The following is an 8,261-nucleotide window of genomic DNA, read 5'->3' as shown; positions in this document are numbered from 1 at the left end:
CGGCGTGGTCTAGTGGCTAGGATATCTGGCTTTCACCCAGAAGGCCCGGGTTCGATTCCCGGCGTCGGAAGTGTTCGGTCTCATGGTGTAACGGTTAGCACTCTGGACTCTGAATCCAGCGATCCGAGTTCAAATCTCGGTGAGACCTGTATTTTTTTGTTGTTGTCAAGCACGGCTGTTTTTACTGAGTGGAAGCCCCTTTTCACGCGCGTCATCCATCTCCGGCGTGGTCTAGTGGCTAGGCATTTTGCTTCTGGTCACCGACGCGTGCGGACGCAGGATGGCAGGCTCCTCAAGAGCTGTTACAGCGGCCGACGCTGGCCGCGGTTTCTCGTGCACATCGCTTCCCAAGGACTACCGTTTAATTCTGCCACCACTGCCCACAGGAGAAGGACTCAGACGCACGTTGGTTCTGCACTGCGACATCGCAGCGCGTCCGTACGGGATTAATGACTTCCGAAAGCCGCTCAAGGAACTAGGCATCATTCAATAGGTAAGCGGCATAGGAGCGTATCAGATGTCGCACGTCTGGCTTCTCAACATGAAGACAGATGAAGCCAAGAAGACAGTTCTGGACGCTGGCCTACTCTCCGTGAAAGACCGGCCCTGCGTCGTCGTCGACCCAGAAAGGCAAGAGGTGCTTCTCAAGTTGCATTGGGTAGCCTTTGACGTCAACGCAGAGACTGTACGGCGTGCTTTCCGGGAGTACGGTGAAGTGAAAGAAGTTATCAGCGACAAGTGGAGAGACGAAGACTTCGAAGGAGTTGAGTCAACCACAAGATTCGTTCGGCTACTACTTAAAGAAGGCGTTACTACGGATCGCATACCCCACCAGATGCGTCTCGGAAGCGGCATGGCACTGGTGGTCGTGCCAGGAAGAGCACCGCTGCATGTGCCTGCGTTGCCGGAACACGGGACACATTCGTCGCGACTGCAGGGTGCCCAGGTGCGCTGGTTGTCGCGCTTTTGGGCATGAGCAGGCGGACTGTACTCGTTCCTATGCCAGTGCAGCAAGTCGAGCAACAAATGCCGACCACAGTGAATTGCTCATGGATGAAGAGGAAGCAGAGAGGGCCGCGGCGTCGAAGACAGGAGTGGAGGCGTCTCATGCAGTGGCGACCAGCGAGAGAAAGATGGAGACACCTAAGCAAGACACAGATGAAAATACGGTTATGGGCACTCCAACGCAACGGCGTTCGACTCAATTGGAAACCCAGCACAAGGCTGAACCAGTCATCGGGTCCGACGCTACTTCGGACATGGATACAGTTGAAACTACGCCAATAAAGCGATGCCTGAATGAGGGAGACGCGGCGTCCCAGCAGCGTCTGACCCAGGAAAATCAAGGGCAGTGGCGAGTGGCTGGCTCCAAAAAGTCTCGGGGTGCTGGCCGCCTGCGTTCGTCGTCGCTTTCACGCGGCGGCGACGGGACGACGCCATGAGCGTCGGCTGGACAGTGGTTTAGGTGTTGGTAAGGTAAGCGTCTTTCGCTCGGCTTTGTCTCATCACGATGGCGACGATTAGATTGGCGACGCTAAACGTACGTGGGCTTTCTGCCAAACGGCGAAAAAACCAGCTTTACCGCCTGATTATAGAACAAGATATAGACATCGTCGCTGTACAGGAAACTAAAGTAGAGAGTGAAGAGCATGCTGAGCGAATGGTGCAGCCTTTCACGAGACTGTTTGATGTGTGCGTTTGTCACGCAGTGGGTACATCTGCAGGTTGCCTCTTGTTAATTGGGCAGAGCCTCAATGCGAAAGTGGAGTTTGTAACTACCCGCGAGGCGGGTCGTTTTATTATATGTGATTTATCCTTACCAAGAGAAAAATGGAGAGTAATCTGTGTGTACGCACCCACTGTGATTCAAGATCGAAAGGAGTTTTTTTAAAAACTTGATGTGTATTTGAAATGCGAACGTAAACTAATTTTGGCCGGGGATTTTAACTGTGTTTGTTCGAGTATAGATAAATCAAATTCGAGGCCATACAGAGATTCAAGCAGTGCCGTTCTACTCGATATGGTGGCGAAATCTCAGCTAGAGGACGTGGGTGAATGTCTTTGCAGTGGAAAAGGGGTTACGTTTACCCACTTTCAGCGTTCAAGCCATGCTAGACTTGACAAAGTATACGTGTCCTCCGAAATAATTCCTTCGTGCCATGATTACAGAGTTACACCTGTTACTTTTAGTGATCATTGTTTGGTTTCATTCTCAGTGGGTAAACATAAAAGGAATAACAAGCATTTCTCTTGGGACCTCTGGAAATTTAAAGTAAAGCTACTAAAGGATGAAGAGTTTAATCGGATTTTTCTAGAGGGCATAGAAGACTTGGCAAATAGAACACTCGAATCCTGGGGACATAAGTTGGAAATATTTAAACAGACCATTAAACTGAAAGTACTTGAGAGAGCCAGTATCCTGAGACATGCTGAAAAAGAACTTGAAGTGCGCTTGCGTGAAAACTTGCAACAGTTAGTAGCGGATGAATGTACTCATGCCGGAACATTTTCAGAGGAGATAAACATAACTAAACAGAAGCTTGAGTTGATAGACCAAAAACGTTATCGTGGAGCATCGATTCGAGCTCGAGCGGAAAACTTGGTAGCGGGAGAAATGCCAACAAAACGAGCTCTTGGAGCTGAGAAGAGACATGCCTGTAAAAATGAAATAAAAGAAATAGAATATAAAGGAACAAGGTGCCATACGAAAGAAGCAATATCCGGTGCTTTTTTCGAATATTACAAAGAGTTATTCACACCAACCAGTGTACACGCAGAACGTTTTAATAGCGATTTCATTTCATTATTGCCAAGACTTGATGATGAAAGAAAGGAAATTTTAGAATTGCCTATAACAGAGCGAGAAGTTGAAAAAGCAATTGATAAGTTAAACAATGGTAAGTCTCCAGGACCAGATGGCCTGAGTGCTGCAGTGTACAAGGAATTCAAACACGCAGTTTCACCTATTTTGAGGGAGGTATTTAACGAGGCTTTTAAGTGTAAACAACTTCCACCATCGTTTTTGTCAGCCCGCACGGTCTTAATACCTAAAACAGAAGATCCCGCGAAGTTAAGAAGTGTTACTGCATATAGACCAATTAGCCTAACTAATGTTGACTATAAAATATTGATGAAAATATTGGCCAGAAGACTCGAGACAGTTATGACAAAACTGATTGGACCCCACCAAACTTGTGGCATAAAGGGAAGGAAAATAATGACCAACATAAACATAGCACGATCAATCCTAGAAAGTTGTGACGCTATGCATCTCAATGTTGCCATGCTTCAAATTGACCTCGAAAAGGCATTTGATCGCGTGCCGCACGACTTGCTCCTTTCATTACTTGAGCACATTAATGTAGAGAGTTTGATTAGCGACGGAGTGCGCATGGCTTACACTGCATGCACGACGAGATTGTTTTTAAATAAAACTGCGGGTGAGCGTATACCTGTGCTGCGGTCAATGAGACAGGGGTGTCCTTTATCGCCCCTGCTTTTTGCTACTTTTATTGAACCTTTCTGTTTAAGTGTAATTAATAACCCTGCAATAAGCGGCTTTAAATTGCATGGAGCTGAGGTTAGCCTCCTTGCATACGCAGACGACATTGCAGTTTTCTGTACAAATTATGAGAGTATAATGCATGCTGTAAATACCGTGAAAACTTTTTGCCAGGTGAGTGATAGTGCCGTGAACTGGGATAAATGCCTTGGCTTCTGGCATGGAGAATGGGACGTCACGCCAAGAGTATTTCTAAACATTAAATGGCGGGAAACACCAGTGAAGTATTTAGGAGTGCCGCTGGAGGTCTATCATGACAGTGAACCGTATTGGAAAAAAGAAACACAGGCATTGCGCAATGATGTAGAAAAATGGAAAGGTTGGGGTATTTCGATATTCGCACGGGCCACAACGTGCAACTTGTTTCTGGTGAGCAAGCTGTGGTACGTAATGCAGGTTTTGCACTGCAGTAGAATAAGTGTACAGAAAATACACAGAGTATTTGCAATTTTCATATGGAGCTCTGTATGGGAAAGATCAAGCCGCACAAACCTGTTCAGAAAAGTTAGAGATGGCGGACTCGGATTAGTTCATTTGTACATAAGACAACTTGTGAATCGTTTCTTTTTTCTGCGCGATGTGGATGACCCCTTTTTGAGAACTGTTATACAACTAAGGTTATCTAGAGTGCTGCCGGGATTTCTCGTATCATCATCAAATATGCAAGGACCAATACAAGGGTACTTAAAAGAAGTTGTTTCGTCTTTCCGCTTTTTGTCAGTGAGATTTTCGTTAAAGTATCTGGCTGATGTACCACGTAAAAAATTGTATAGAGACCTTGTCGATGTTTTACTGCCTGTTCCATTGTACCGTCAGCTATATTGTGCAGGCCCAGGACAGGATGTTCTGAAACGTGTTAAAAGAATGCTTGTAGCGCCAGGGGTCAAAACTTTTTTCTTTAAATTACATACTGGTACATTACCAGTTAAAACGTGGTTGCAGGATAAGGAAATATTCGTGCCATGGAGCACAAATTGCCACTTGTGTAATAAACCGCAAACAATTGAACACGTGTTTATAGATTGCTCGAGCGGGGTCTTTTTCTGGGACATACTGCAAAGAACCTTGAAAAAAGAATTACCGTTAAGTCCACATGGCATCCGTTTTCTTTCGGTTAAAAACGAGGCAGGTGTACCTTATGATCTTATCATGCTTCTGGGCCTGCACAGTATATGGAAAACCCGATGTGCCTTGGAAAACGCGGATGTACAAGTGCTAGCTGTGCGCCAATATTTTTGCAAATCTGTGTGCCATTTTCTTGAAATGCTGAAAAGCCAAGAGGATGTGCCAGAGTGGATTGGGTGCATTGAGCGATTGTTACGAATGCCCAAGTATTGATTAATAGTCAGCCAAGAGCTGACGGTACCTCAATGAATTCTGTGGGTGTATTTTGTGACACACTTGAATATGGACCAATATGTAAATATGTAAAATGTGAACAGTCATGATTTGCAAGGCAATAAAGAAAAAAAAACTGGCGTGGTCTAGTGGCAAGGATACGTGGTTCTCACCCAGAAGGCCCGGGTTTGATTCCCGGCGTCGGAAGTGTTCGGTCTCATGGTGTAACGGTTAGCACTCTGGACTCTGAATCCAGCGATCCCAGTTCAAATCTCGGTGAGACCTTCATTTTTTTTCTCGCCAAGCACGGCTATTTTTTCTGAGCAGAAGCCTCATTTCACGCGTGTCGTCCATCTCCGGCGTGGTCTAGTGGCTAGGACGCATTCCTTTTCCGGCTTTCGAGCGATACGGTCGCGGAATGTTCGGCTCCGACGGAGCGGTATCAGCGGCCCGACCGGGCCGCGGTGACAGGGTTTTTGCGCCTAGCGCCGACGATTATCAGGTGATTTTGCCCAATCTGCCTTCCGGACGCATCGCTGCGAATACCGTTTTCATGCATGGTGACCCGAGAGCCCGGCCTTACCGCGTCGAAGATTACCGGGACACTTTGGCCAAGCTTGGTGCGCTCGACGACGTTTTGGAGTTGTGGGCGTATCAAATAAACCACGTATGGGCTGTGACACTGACGAGTGCTGAGGCTGCTCGGAAGTTACTCTCCGCCATCGATGTGAAGGTAAAGGATCGCCCATGTTTGCTCATTGACCCAAATAACCGCGAGGTTCGCTTGAAGCTTCACTGGTTGCTGCGCGGCGTGACCGACGACGACGTGCGTGTTGCTTTGACTCCCTATGGGAAAGTGTTCGAAGTGAAACGGGAGAAGTGGCGAGCACCGGGCATCACAGAAAAGGGCTCAACGACGCGGTCTGTGGGACTAAAGCTGCACTCCGACGTCAAGGTGGATGACATTCTGCACCAGCTCAAGATTGCCGGAGAGCTGACTCTCGTTGTCGTTCCGGGCCGTGCACCGTTGTGCCTACGGTGCAAGAGTACCGGTCACATACGTCGCGACTGCCGAGTACCCAGCTGCAGTCGTTGTCGCCGCTTCGGCCACGAAGACGCCGACTGCGCGAAGACATATGCCAGTGTGACCGGACCAGCGCAGAAAAGTGATGTACTGGAGCACCTCATGGACGAAGCAGACTCGGAAGAAACAGCAGGAGTTAACCCGAGCTCTGCTGTGGAAGATGGGTCGTCATGCCGTCATGAAGACGGAGTGTGTGAAGCACCAGGTAAGCCCGACACCGGGCTTCCATATGAAGGTGTAGGCGAAAGTAGTGAAAAGGTGGATGCAAGCAGCACCGGCGACACGTGTCTTGGCTCAGCAGACGAGACCCCCTCGGAGGCTGAACCGATGACTGGGATTGAAAGAGACAGTGGCACTGTGACGGGGAAGCGTCCCCGTGACGAAGGGAAAAAAGACAAGGGCACCACTGCTGCCTCGCCGGACGAACCACCCGCCAAAACGACTCCCGCTCGGCGGCCTCTCATCCGGCAACGGCCAAACATTTCGTCGGAGCGCAAGACGGCGGAAACGCCGCCTTCGCTAACTTAAGGACTGTACTGGGACAAGGCGTTCAGGAAGGAATTGCAGTTGTAAGGTAAGCGCCTTGCCCCTGGGTTTTTCGTAGCCTTACAATGGTGCAAATAGAAAATTCAATCCGTGTGGCCACTTTAAATGTGCGTGGCCTGGCCTCACGGAGAAAACAATGTCAACTTTATCGGTTAGTAAGCGACCTCGACCTTGACATACTGGCAGTCCAAGAGACTAAAGTCCATGGCGACGATGAAACTGGGGGCATGGTGCGCCAATTCTTGCCGCGGTATTCTGTTATAGTTAGCCATGCCATAGGGACTTCTTCCGGTTGCGTTTTGTTCGTCAGACAGAGTCTGGGTGCTAAAGTAGAAGCCTCAACGTCATGTCCGTCTGGTCGGCTCATTGTTTGCGATCTTTTGTTTTCGGGATTGAAATGGCGCGTAATAGCTTGTACGCACCGACTGTCACTGACGAAAGACGCATATTTTTCGAACAACTAAAGCAGTATACCAATTGTAATAGGCTCCTAATCATTATTGGCGATTTCAACTGCGTCCTTTCAGCCAAAGACAAAACTAGCGAACGACATTACAGGGATGCAAGCACGGCTGTCTTAAGCGATATAGTAAGAGAACATGGTTTGGAGGATGTGGCTGAATGTCTCGGTGGTGGCCGGACTATGCAGTACACCCACTTTCAGGCAGCCAGCCACGCCCGACTAGATAGGGCGTGTGAGTGTAGAATTGGTACCGCTTTGCAAGGCATACCGTGTTAACGCCGTTTCATTTAGTGACCACTGCTTGGTTAGCTTTGTAGTAGCTAGCACGAAAGAAACGAAAAGGGCCTTCGAGTGGCAACTATGGAAATTGAATTCGAATCTGCTGAGTGATGAAAAATTTATGGAGGAAGTAATGACGCAAGTTGAAAAAATGAAAGTTCGCAGTAAAAAGACGTTTAGAGAAAAATGGGAGAACTTCAAGCAGGTCGTTAAATTAAAGGCTTTGGAACGCTCGAGCGCTATAAGCAGAGAAAAAGGAGCAGAAGAAAAGCTCATGCGCAGAAACCTGGAAAAATTGCTCCTCGAAGAATGTAGAATGCCCGGCATGTTTCTTGAAGATATTCGCGCGTTGAAAAGTAAAATTGAGCGGTTCGATGTCGAAAGATACCGCGGTGCTATGGTTCGGGAGAGAGCCGAGCGACTGATAATGGCAGAAGCACCGTCGAAAAGGGCGTTGGGCTCAGAAAAGTGGCATGCGCGTCGTAATCAGATAACAGAAATTGAACACGAGGGTGAAGTCAGCGATGTCGCAGATGTTATCGAGCGTGCTTTCTTTGAGCACTTCAATGGTTTATTCGCCGCCAGCACAGTTGATGGCGATCGTTTTAAAAAAGATTTTTTTACCGCTGATGCCAAAGCTTGACAATAATGCAAAAGAATTATTGGAAGAACCCATTTCGGAAGAGGAAGTTAACAGTGCTATTGAAAGTATGCATCCCGGGAAATCGCCTGGCCCTGATGGTCTGACTTCCGCCTTTTATAAGTGTTTCAAGTTTGAAATAACACCAGTCTTAGCTGACGTTTATAATGAGGCATTCGAGCTGAAAATATTACCCCCGTCCTTTTCATCATCTCACACTGTTCTTATACCAAAATCGGAAGACCCCGTTGCACTGCGCAAAGTAAATTCTTACCGCCCAATCTGCCTCACTAATGGAGATTACAAGATATTCATGAAAATCCTAGCTAAAAGGTTGCAAACAGTCATT

General features: G+C 47.7%; 1 protein-coding gene and 3 non-coding genes across 4 annotated transcripts in view; 3 read left to right on the top strand and 1 right to left on the bottom strand.

Moving 5' to 3' along the window:
• TRNAE-UUC (transfer RNA glutamic acid (anticodon UUC)) overlaps positions 1–70 on the top strand; it is a 72-nt gene extending 2 nt beyond the window's left edge. Inside the window, exon 1 of the tRNA in view lies at positions 1–70. This exon is cut by the window's left edge and continues 2 nt beyond it. This is a non-coding gene — a tRNA (tRNA-Glu).
• The window catches only part of LOC119163260 (N-acyl-phosphatidylethanolamine-hydrolyzing phospholipase D), a 92,816-nt gene that overhangs the window by 62,517 nt on the left and 22,038 nt on the right, over positions 1–8,261 (bottom strand). The gene's annotated exons all lie outside the window — the stretch shown is intronic.
• TRNAQ-CUG (transfer RNA glutamine (anticodon CUG)) lies at positions 77–148 on the top strand. The gene has a single exon. It is a non-coding gene; the product is annotated as a tRNA-Gln (tRNA).
• On the top strand, positions 5,114–5,185 carry TRNAQ-CUG (transfer RNA glutamine (anticodon CUG)). Its single transcript has one exon. It is a non-coding gene; the product is annotated as a tRNA-Gln (tRNA).

The sequence above is a fragment of the Rhipicephalus microplus genome, chromosome 9 (assembly GCF_043290135.1).
Source record: "Rhipicephalus microplus isolate Deutch F79 chromosome 9, USDA_Rmic, whole genome shotgun sequence".
Taxonomy (NCBI): Eukaryota; Metazoa; Arthropoda; class Arachnida; order Ixodida; family Ixodidae; genus Rhipicephalus; species Rhipicephalus microplus.
This window is presented reverse-complemented; position numbering and strand designations above follow the sequence as displayed.